We start from the raw sequence: 12882 nt of genomic DNA on the forward strand, positions 1-12882 counted from the left end.
TGATGAGGGTTAATGAGGTGGATAAGCACTATCAGATAAGGTCCCCACCATTCTCTTTTAGGGACACTATCAGATAAGGGTCCCATACAGCTTATCTTTACAAATGGCACGACACTGACACCCTTCTAATTAAGGTTACAGATTGGACCATAACTCAGCGATAATGGAGTATCAGGGGCATGTCAGTTAAATACTACCTCCCACAGTTTTAGTAAAATAACTCAAATATTTTTTCAGATTCAAGACTGTTAGATACAGTTGACTCAGATACAGTAAGAAACTTAGATAGTTCCATCAGATTCAGGACTGTCAGATATAGTCACCCATGTTATCAGTTACATACACATACATCTATTTATGCTATTAGTTAGATCAATTATTATTATGTCATGTCATCAGTATTTAGATTCTATAATCATGATATCACAGTATCAATTTAAGTAACATATGTATGTATGCATTCTTGCATTCATGTTTGACAGTTAGCTAGCATTATTCATGCATGTTAACCCTTTCATTAGACTACCTCACATGTATACTCAGTACATTCCATTGTACTGATGCATTTTAACTATGGTACTTTCTTTTTATGTTACATCATAGGTTCAGAGACACGAGTTCCAGATCAGAAGTAGATTCCAGTTTAAGTAGTCAGAATAGAAGCGACTCCTCATCCTTCGAGAACATGATTATTTCTCCATTATTTCATTGATTAGTTATTAGTTGGGGTTAGTTAGGGACATGTCCTATCAACTCCTAATTCAGATTATTCAGAAAATTGAGGATTTCAAACTAGGTGCAGACTATTATGTTTTGGACGTTAGTGTTTACAATTTTATATTGGATATTGTACTACCCCACATTTGTTATCTCATCCATGTTATGTTCAGTATTGAACCTTATGGCCTTTTAGTGTATGTTTCTGCATTATTCAGTATTTTATGCAGTATACAGGTACAGATATCAATCATGGGTTAGATTGTGATCCATCGGGGTCATAACCACCGTGTAGCGTTCTAATTCAGCAAATTGGGGTGTTACACTTATCATACCACATCATTTGACGCGTGGAACCAAATTGGGCCTCTAGAATAAGATGGCATTTTGGACTTATGAAAATATGCTCATTATTTGTATCCCACTTCAATGAACTAGCCCAATAAAAATTAGACTTTGATTAAATTTATATTTATTTGGACTAAAAAAAATTAATCTAATTATATTAAATCACAATATTTATTTGGACTAATATATTTTAAATTTTTGTGATCACAAATGCCTCTACTTTAAGATTTGTCAAAGTATTTAGATTTTCGTAGACTAGACTTGATTATTAATTTTGACTACAAAAATTATCATGAACAAATATATTTCATACCAAATATAAAAAATTAAACCTAATTAAATATTCTTTTATATTTTTGAAATATTGGTTCACGTGTATATTTATTGTAAGAATATGGATTGGTTGACTTTTGATAGCATTTAATGTTGATGTCACCCTCTTTTTCCTTATTTTACTAACAGCGGAGTAGTACTCTTTTGCTGCTTTGATTACTTGAAAAAATTCACTACCATCTTTATCATCTTTCACTAAAATTAGCATACCCAAATAGTGTTGGCACTAATTCTCTTAGTTGTCACCGCCCTTTAACACCTACAAATATCCAATTATTTCTGCCATAGCAAAGCAACAATTTGCAAGATTTTTTGGAAAAACCACTTTTCCAAGCTTCAAAAATCAATGTTGAGGGAATTTTTTTTCTTTATATTATCTTTTTTATCTTCATATTCTTGTAGGGTTAACACCGATATTATTCATGAAGGCTCAGTCTAAGGTGTCAGAGTTTAATTTCTCCTTCATCACATTGAGACTTGATAAATTTGGCTTTAAGTTTGATACTTCTAGAAATATAATTATGCAATGGTTAGATTCAGATGCATATGTTTAACTTTGCCTCCATAACCTTAATACCTTATAAGTTTGGCTTTAAGTATGGTCTATTTTCACCAATGTATTAATGTAACGGTCACCTTATGATGTGAGTGTTAACTTCGTATCTATTACCTTGAGACTTGAAAAGTTTGTCTTAAAGTATGGACCCTTTTCATCTATGTCCTTATGAAATGGTAAGCTTAAAGTTTGATAGTTTAGCTTCACCTCTATCACCTTAAGACTTTACAAGTTCAGCTTAAAGTATGGACCACTTTCACTGATATACTTAAGCAATGTTCTACTTAAGGTGTGAGAGTTTAGCTTTACCTCCATCACCTTGAGACCTGACATATTTGTCTTTAAGTATTTTACCTTTTCACCAATGTACTTATACAATGGTTATTTTAAGGTGCGAGAGTTTAACTTAATCTCTATCACCTTGAAACTTGACAAATTTGGCTTCAAGAATGGTCTCTTTCATGGAGGAACTTATGCAATGGTCAACATAAGGTGCGAGAGTTTAATTTTGTATCCATCACCTTAAGACCTAATAAGATTGGCTTCAAGTATAGTGAACTAATTGGCTCTAGTATAGATGACTTTATTTCACCAAATCCAAAATATGGAGGACCTTTCTATCAGTTTGTATTTCTACATGTACTCTTTTTAATCTGAACTTTGTATTTTACAAAGATGTTTTTTGGAGAGATATTTCACTTTAGAGGCTACATTTCTTTATCCTTCAAAAACATGTATATACTAATGGAGTCCGAAGATCATATCGTTTTAACCAAGCTATTAACTGATACTCCAATAGCTAGCAGGTATACAAATCTGTGGCCACCCTAGAAATTTTTTTCCCATTTTTTAGACTGGACTTTAGATGATGGCCTTGTATCCAATCAACCAATTAAAGCATTGTCTCTTTGGACTCTAAAATAATGCTACTTTAATATTATGAGCACTCTTCCTTTCTTAGAACATCAGGTACTCAAAAGAGATATACGTTGGGGAGGTACCATGGAGATAACCAGTGAATATAATCAAGGAATGGGATAGTGACTTATTGGACAGAAGGGAAAAAACCTTGAAGGAAAAAATTTTTTATGATTTTGTTCATGCTTCATTTTTTACCTATGATCCAAACTTGACAATATTCCAAGCATTATTTCTGTCATAGTGTCCAAATACAATCACATTGCTTACATTAGTTGGAGAGATATCCTTATCCTTTTGGGATTTACATAAAATTGAGTGTCTACTCCTTGGAGGTCTTCCTTATGAAGAAGTAGTTCCCAAAGCTCACAGGTGTTGATGGAAAGAACGGTAGATTTATCCCTTGTTCATGTGAATTCTTATTTGTAGCTTCGAACATCTTCAAGAAGAAGATATTTCTAATCTTGGATTTCCTTTAACCAAGTGGATAAAGTCTTTGAGCAAAAGGGTATTAACATATGAGCCAACACCATTGAGGATGGAGAAATAAACTCTTCTTGAAGTCAATGCATAACCCAACTGGGGCAATTCCTAAAGAAGCAAAATGGTGAAGTATAGATGATGTGATATTTTCTAAACTTGGAGTACGTTATGAATATAGGATTGATACATTTGGAAACATTATATTCATGTTCATTGTTTACATTTATATTTCCTTCATAGGATAGATATTTTATTAATCCTAGAACTTTTTGATTTTGTAACTAGTATGGAAACTAAACAAACTTTCAGTCTTGCAATTTTGGTCTTATCGAGCATATAGAATGGTCTAAATAGAATCTATAAATCATTGTATCTTGAGCACCTAAGATTATCCCTTCCTATTCATTATGTGTATGGTTGGATTGATTTCTACTTTATGATGCATTTTCCATTTTCTAATACACCATCTATTTCATCGATGGTGATATATTCGGTGAAGGTAGGGCAAGGTAATTTTGATAGAGAGCTTGACAGAAAGCATATCCATCAAGGAGATAGTGTTATTTGGACTTCACCATGCCAATAAAGTCCACTCTTTGCTATTTTTAGGATAGTGATAAGGATGCAGAGTCATCGATAATTTACATCATGAGCATCTATTTTAACTTCCTCTCTTTTAGATATGGAGATTCATTCATACTTGAGCTATATAGTCTGCACTAATTTAACAGTTAGTTTTGGTTTTATCAAAATGTCCTTGGAAGCATGTAAGGTGTTATTTAGAGTGCTTCATTAGCTGAAGACATTATATTCTATTGAATTTCTATATCGCTTGTCTCTATGAAAAAAATAACTTTCCCTAAAGCTACACCTAACATGCAAAAATACTCTTCCATTGCATATATATCTTGATGGGACAAATTTCATGGGATTTATTGAAGCTAACTTGCAATCTTTAGTGAATGTCATATATCCTCTTACTGACACTCCTTAATAATCTAGTGAGGAGGTCCCAATTATTCTTAAGCCTCTTGTTTTGAAATACAAGGTAGTAATTCCATACAAAGTCAAGAGCCCTTTATTAACAGGAACTTAAAAAGAAAAGTCACCTACCCTGACTCTGCAGACTTTCATCAAACAACCATCTTAAGATCAGTGTAGTTGTAGCCATGTAGAGAGATGATAAATTATCGAGGACATTTCCAACCATTGGAAATGTAATTATATAATTCCCTAATATTTTATAGCATAAAAATTATCTTTGCATATATCCCCCTTATCATTTATTTCTCTATGTGTGTGTAGCTAAGCAATGTCCAAACATTGGAGGATCCTTACCAAATTAAGCCACAAGGTAGTAGTGAGCCAGTAGCAAGCCCAAACTTAAGAGCGTTACTTTTTCTATCGCAATAGGTCACTTCTAATTCCTTTGGTAAAGTCAAAGAAAAGATAAAATTAAACTTCCACCAATGACCAATAGTAACCATATCTACTTTTTCCGGAAATATGGTAGTCTTAAAACTTAAAACAGAATTTGTTATGAGAGCTTGGGATAGTATTTGCACTAAGCTCACAGGCCATACAATTAATAATGCTTCATCTATCAAGGAAAATGCTGAAGTCATACTCAATGAAATGAGCACAATAGGTGTATATATTTCCCCTTTGTAGAATTTGTTGTGGTCATTCTTCAAAATTGTAACTTCCTATAACCAAGCATAATCCAACTTTGTTGATAAAATCACAGAAATTTGAAAGTCAGCCATATTTGAAATCCAAATAGAATTTAAAGCTTGTGTTTAGGGAAACGGATGAGAAATCTAAAACAGTATTATTTGAATACAAATCTCTTGAGATGGTGAGAAAGAAGGTGAAGAAGTTATAAACATACTGAGATGTTGCCAAGCAAGATGTTGACGAGGTAAAATCCAAAGTTTCAATTGTTGAAGATGAGTTTTACAAGTTTTATGACGTCTTCTTAGCAATAGAAATTGCCTCGAATGTTGTATAAAAGAATAAGTAGGGCTTTGAGGTTACTCTCCAAGATTTAGTTAATTATAAGTAACGTATAGTTTAGCCTTAAGAGATTTTACCTTTTTTTTAAACATTATTCTCACTTTCTTTTAGCAGTTTATTTACTAATTGGATTTATTAATAGCCAAAGAAATTCCTTTTTCTTTATATTTCACATTTCTTTCAATACTCCTCTTTCGTTTTCCATTTTAAGAAATTCTTGCTTATTTTGATGTGTTGAAGTTGTGGTATTGATGGCCATTGAAGGATCTCTCTTTCTCTTTGGTGGGTCGCCCCAATTGAGACATAAATATTTGGTGTAAGTCTAAAATTTAATTGAAATTTTTGTAGATTCAATTTTCATATGGGGGATAAAGTGAGATCATTTATTTTTCGATGCTCATGCCTCGTTAAATATTCTAGAATCCATTGAAGGTTTTTAAACTCATGAATGTCATGAGGTTTGGGAATTCTTCTAAATTGAATCGATCTTGGCTTGCTCAATTTCAATTCCTCAATATCGTACAAAGAAGCCAAGGACTTACAAAAAGTAACTCGGAAGGTACATTTTAATGGATTCATCCCAAGTTAATATCTCTGAACGAACTCTAATACCATTCTTAGGTCTATCAAGTGGTCTCCCTTCTTTCTTGACATAATCACTTAGAGGGTGTTTGGGTGAGATTTTAAAAAGTAGCTTATAAGATAAAAGCTAAAAGCTATAAGTGGAGGAGACCCTACTTTTGACTTTTCATTTATTTTTATACTTTTTGGCCTAAAAGTGAGTTCTTAAACGCACTTTTTGACTCTGTCAAACATTATTAAAACTAAAAAATCCTTACAATCCAAAAGTATATAATAATTAGTCATTCTAAATACCTTTAATGTTATCCACAAAGCATTCAACATTTTATGGTGCAGGTCATCAAAGATGTTTTGCATAGCCCTTTGATATGTGGCACCAACATTCTTCAAATTGAAATGCATCACCTTGTAGCAATAAATACATTTGGGCATATGAAAGGCAATGAAAACATCATCCTCTAGTTCTATGAAAATTTGGCTACAGCCAGATGAACCGTCTATGTTGGACATGAACTCATAGCATAGTAGTAGAATCAATTATCAACTCTGGAATGGGAATTAGAAAGTCATCCTTAGGGAAAGCATTGTTGAGATCCCTAAATTCAACACAAACTCGAATTTGTACTTTCTTTTCTCTCACTAGAACATTACATGAAATCTTGTTGGATATTTAATTTCACAAATAAAGCCAGCTTTGATGAGTTTTTCTAACGTCATTTTCAATTAATGGAACCAATCCTGCCATAAAGCACTTTTGGGATTGCTTCATAGAATGAGCACTATTCATAACTACCAATTGACTAACTACTATTATTGGATCTAATCCAGGCAATTACAGCAAGCAAAGGCACCCCAATAGTCTTTGACTATATGCACTTTCTTAGTCTATTTCTAGAAACGCAATTAAGTAAATTGGTCTTAAGTCCCTAACAATGCTAAGATTAACTTTCTTCATGGGATCTATTGTTCCCTTCACTCCCTTTTCATGTTCCAATGGCTAATCTCCCACATCTTCGATAGATATATTATAACACCAGCAAATATCTTCCAACTCTTCATCAACCTTCATTTCAAATGAGGCATCATTCTTATTTTGTCTTGTAATATGATATAAAGAGCCTAAACTTTCTTCACCTTCCTTGTGCTTATTTTTATAAACCACGGTATGAGTCTTTCCTTTGTGCACATCCTTGCATAAAACCATGAGTTTTATCTATTGCCTTATTCTAGAAGGAATCAAACTTTCTAAATCCTTCTAGATTTTAGGTGAAGAGTGTATTATCTTTCTTGGCAACTTCTCTGATTCTTCTTGCCTTTCTTATTATTTATTCCACTTAATCTATTAAGAACATAAGTTCTTACGATTAATTATCAAGGCTGATCAAATACAGAAAGACTTTTATTGGAAGCAGTGGATTCCTTTTCTACTATGATGTAGTTACTAATTACTCTTCTTATGAAAATGTGAATTAAAGGTCTTGGCGTGTACCCAATGCCTTTACATGCTTTTCTGGTTGCAGTTTTTGACAGATGTTTCCCCATCCATGATGGATCATTAGGATTTTATCCAACCTTTAAAAATAATTTGTGAGCATATTGATTAAAGACTTTTTTGTCCGTTTCATGGGGAATGTCATATCTTGTGGTAGATTATGAGCCACAAATTCTTTAAGTAGCCTTGATGATATGTTTATTGCATCAATCCTCTTAACAGGTAGAGTTAGACCCTTATTATATTATTCTACGTATCATATTAAATATTTTCCTCTTTTTTTACCATTGGTATGTGAAAGTGCATGAGAGCTGGATTTTTTTAGGATACAATATTTCCTTTATTTGACGTAGATGGAGGACTCTTAGAGGAAATTTTCTTAATGGCCATCAAGACCTTCTTATCTACAACATCATAATATCTTTGAATCTTGCAGAAGCTTCTTAAAAGGAAAAAGCCTATGATTTGGTAAATTTTGTGAGCTTTCTTCAGCGTCCAGTTAGGCTAGGTGTTACCCCTTGTTAGATTGAGCTAATTCATTGTATATTTATTATATTGTGTTAGATTTGGGATGTGTTTGATATGTTGGTATAATAAATGGATATTCTTGGGATTATTTGTGTCATTTAGGCTATTTTCGATATTGCTTGAGGCATGATTAGCCTAGTAAATCATACCTTAGGGTGAAGTTGACCTTGTAGGATTATGCTTAGGTCGGAAATACTTTATTTACTAAACTAATAAGAAGACTTCCTTGTTCACTTGAGATTAGGACAAAAATTACCCAAATTACCAAAACCTTAGGTGGAATGGACTTTGTTGCTCTATATTAGGAGGAATTGTTATCCTAAGGCTGGTCATGGCTTGTTTAACATCTAACAGTGGAAATAGATACCTTAATCAAATTTGGGTTAGACTTTGCTTGATAAATTATTTCAAGGATTTAGAAGTGGGTTCTTCGATCAACCTTAGGACAAGACATGTGATTGATATTTAAGACTCTTTGATACCCTTGTGTACATCTAAGAAGATGGTTATTGTTATGTTATTTTGAAACCTTGATATTATTGATTATGATAGATGACATTAAAGGTAATGCCTTACGAGTATGTCATGAATGAATTATTTAATATAATTATGTTATTGGGCTACCGAATAAACTCTTTAATAAGCACTTGATTATCATATTGGCTAAGACATAAATTATCCTCGTTACTTAGCTAATGAATAAACTATTGACTACATTGTGATCATCCCTATTGATATATTAGCATTTATGCTATTTTTCATGCTAGAGGTCATGTTTAGTAACTACATTAGAGATTAAGTTTTTGGTTATGTTATGAATAATATATAGATTATTCCATGGGGTAGCTAATAATCAAGTTATTGATAAGCTATCGGTTATATCAATGACAAGCTATTTATTATAATAATGATAAGCTATGAATTACGCTATTGATAAGTTTTTACCTATGCTTAATAGTTCATATTCACTAAGTTAGAGGTCACGTTTAATAACCATCGGCCAATACGTCATAAATTAGTCTAATGAACATGCTTATTAATTATATTATGGACTAATCTATTAATTATGCCAAAGATCATGCTTATTTAATATATTGGCAATCATGCTATTGGTTATGCTATAACTCATTATTTCAACTATGATTATTAAATATGTTAATATATAATGTTTACAATTATGCTATTAAATACTTTATTTAATATGTTATTGTCCATATCGATGATAATATTGATGATATATATATATGCTCCACAAGGCCAGAGGATAATTATGATGTTATACATATGCTTGGAAAGGTTAGAGGATAATTATGAAGATATATATGCCCGACAAGGTTGGAGGATGATTATGAAGTAATACATAAGCCCAATAAGGACGAATGTTGATTATCATGATATGTGTGTCCAGGAAGGCCGGAGGATAATTATGATGATATTTACATGCTCGACAAAACAAAAGATAATTATAATTATATTTATTAGGATATTATTGAATATCTTACTAGTTCCAATTCGGACATACATATTATACTATCATTATATACCTATTATGATATGATGGCATTTGGGTAAGAGATTGACAATCTAGCTAAGTTTAAAATAAGGAAATAGCTATGATGTAGTAACATATGAATAGACACTAGTGAGATAATTATTAGTTGATAAATATTGGCTAGTTTATAAATATTGGTTAATTGAAAAATAAGGACTAGTTGGTAAGTGATGATTAGCCGCTATAAGAAAATTAGTTAATAAGTGATGTTTAGTTGTAAAAGGATGATTTATTGATAAATGAGGATTAGTTGTTACAAGATGGTTAGACGGTAAGTGTTGATTAATTAGAAAATGATTCATATAGATAACCGATGGTTATAGAGTGACATGACTTGGTGGAATTTCAATTGTATTCCGAGAGTTGATAAATAATGGCAGTGGATTACTCTATCTTGTTTTTACCTTTTATCCTTATGGGGACTTCTGATGGTTTATTTACTTTTCCCCACTAATTGGCATATAGGGGCCAATTTTGTAGTTATGATTACTTGTGTTGATGCTTTACATTATGTTATATTATTATTCCTTTTTATTTACTAGGTTATGCACAACGATGTTGGAGTTACTTCATGTTTGTCTATACTTTGACTTAGTTATCTTTCATTATCATATTTATATAATGGTTTAGCTCAATCGGTAGATGATACCTACTGAGTACTCGTGGTTTTGGCCATTATACTACACTTTTGTACCTTTTTGGTAAAGATTCAAGTACTAGTTTCTGCCATTGATTAATATTTGTGTTGCACTACTATTCGGAGAGAGTGTAAGCTCTTGGAGTCAGAGTAACCTATTTGCTTCAATCGTTCTATGTTTAGTCTTTTCTTTCGAGACAAATGTTATTGACTATTCTAGATAATTACGTTGTATTACTACTATCAGTAGACGCTCTTGTACTGGATCTACTAGGTCGTGGCATAGTGTCTATGTCGACTATCTGACCTATTTCAAATGTTTTATTTTTTCTAAGATATGTTGTTGAATTTTAGCTATGCGGGAATTTTCTACCAAGATAACCCATTGTGCTCAAATTCTAGTTACGGTTTCGCTTACCTACTGGCAGGGATTTAGTAGGTACCATTATTACTCAAAAATTGATTCTTGACCTAATAGTTATTTTATGCAAACTCAATAAAAGGTCGATAATCATCCCAACAACCCTTAAAGTTCACAATATCTCAACATGTTCCCACGAGTCTTAATAGTGCACTCTACTTTCCATTTGTCTACATATGAAAATAGTACTAGGATTCACCCATGAACCTAAAACATCCAAAAATAAATTTTAAACTATGCACCCCAATCAGAAATAATGGACAAAGGAATTACATATAGCTTAACTATAGCTCTAATGTACTTCATAGCAATATTTGTTGATGTATCAGTCATCTTAATAGGTTGTAATTAAGCTAATTTTTTCATGGAATAAATAATCTCCCAAATCAAATCATGCTGACGATGAGCATGTTACGTAATTTTACACATGCAAATGTATATAGTTTTCCAAGTAAAAAATGATGTAAGAGCATATATTGTACCCATGGGTATCTAAGTACTTGATTTCTAGCTTGAATTATTATATGAGCTATTCAATAGTAATCAATTGTAAAGACTAATAAGGGTTTTTTAAATGCAAGTAAAATATAATTGTAGACAAGTCAGGGATTAGTTGTGTTGTATTTAATGATTTTGAAAAGATCTGGGGTTATGGTATTTTGAAAATCTAGTTGTGCTATCGAATCATACGCCTAATTTGATTTCTTGATTTAATAGTTGAAGGTTATTTTTAGCTATTTTAAACTTTTTTCCAATAAATCTGAGCCTACATGACAATCTATAAGTCCTATGTTTTTATGGACATTCATTAATCGTGAAATTCATGAAGACATCGTATGTATCGGCTAATCTAGGTTAGAGGGTATATTTCTATCCTCGGTGACGAATCAATTCAATTTCCATATAATTTCTAGATAATAGAACTATTTCCACTTTTACACTTGTCATTACCTTTTTAATGCAACAAACAATTCCTAAATAATATCCTCAAGGTGATCAATCAAACAAATAATTGATAGCAATAATAAATAATTAACTCAACATTTTGAAATAAAAATATGTAATATGATATTCAAGCCATAACTTTAGAAATTATAAGGTTTAGATAATTATTAATTTATTTAGAAGGAAATATTTCATGAGTTTACAAGGTTGAAATAAAAAATAGATTGAGAAAATAATACAATACCTTGTTCTTGAGTTTTACCCTAGCCTTTGGATTCCCAAAATCAGTCGTATATCATAATAAAAGTGGGATGGGACTTTATATAGATTTTAGCAACCCTTAGAATGTCAAAAACCAACCAAACTTGGTTAGTATAGACCTTTACTAGCCCCATGACAGAAATGGAAGGTAGTGGCACAAGGAATAAACTTTTTCAGAAATCATGACATTCTCGTGCCACCCCTTGCCTTAGGACAGTGTCTCAAGCTTCTAATTTTCTAGAGAACATTACATTCTTCTGTCGCTAGCCTAAATCAAGCCATTGTCATGAGCCATTACCATACTTGGTCTTCTTCAACAATTTTAGAACAATTTTACAATGTCTATCCATCCTTAGTTCCTTTTAGTTTCGTGGTGCCATTTAAGCTCCTACCAAAAAAATGTAATACAGGTGTAATTCACATCATTTAAGTTCAAAATAATACAAAAAGAGAACAAATGTGATAAAAGGTAGTAAAATCATATGGTTTTGATCCTAAGACCAACACCCCTGTAATGCCCCAAAATCTAATTCCTGAGATACCACATGGTGCTCCGAACTACAAGTAGTCCTGAGCTAACCCTTGATTCTTTCTACTTAATCTGAATTTCAAAATAGTGGAAAATGAAGATGAAAACATAATAAATGCAAAAATCTTATCTGAAGCATACTAATCTCACAAGTCATGGTAAAACAATACTTAAAAATCTAGATATGGAATCAAAAGTCGAAACTGTATCTAGTAGTCCAACAAGTCTCTACTGACTGAATCTAGAGAGTCAATGGGATAGGCCTTAGTTCACTCACACAATCTTAAATGAATACTAAACCATCTACTAGATAAAAAGGAAATCTTAATACCTAAGTCCTCAAATTATGAGGGATCACCAACTGCAGAGATATAGATGGGATGCTCAAAAATCACTCACACTGCTGAGACTGAGCACCTGAACCCACATTATGAGACAATGTATCACATAGACGTATATGCTGATCAGTATTTTGATGATGTACTGAGTATATGAGGGTGAATACAATAAGTAAACAATATTATCATAATTTATAAAATCATGCATGCTAAATGTAAATGAATC

Source organism: Capsicum annuum, chromosome 3, assembly GCF_002878395.1.
Source record: "Capsicum annuum cultivar UCD-10X-F1 chromosome 3, UCD10Xv1.1, whole genome shotgun sequence".
Lineage (NCBI taxonomy): Eukaryota > Viridiplantae > Streptophyta > Magnoliopsida > Solanales > Solanaceae > Capsicum > Capsicum annuum.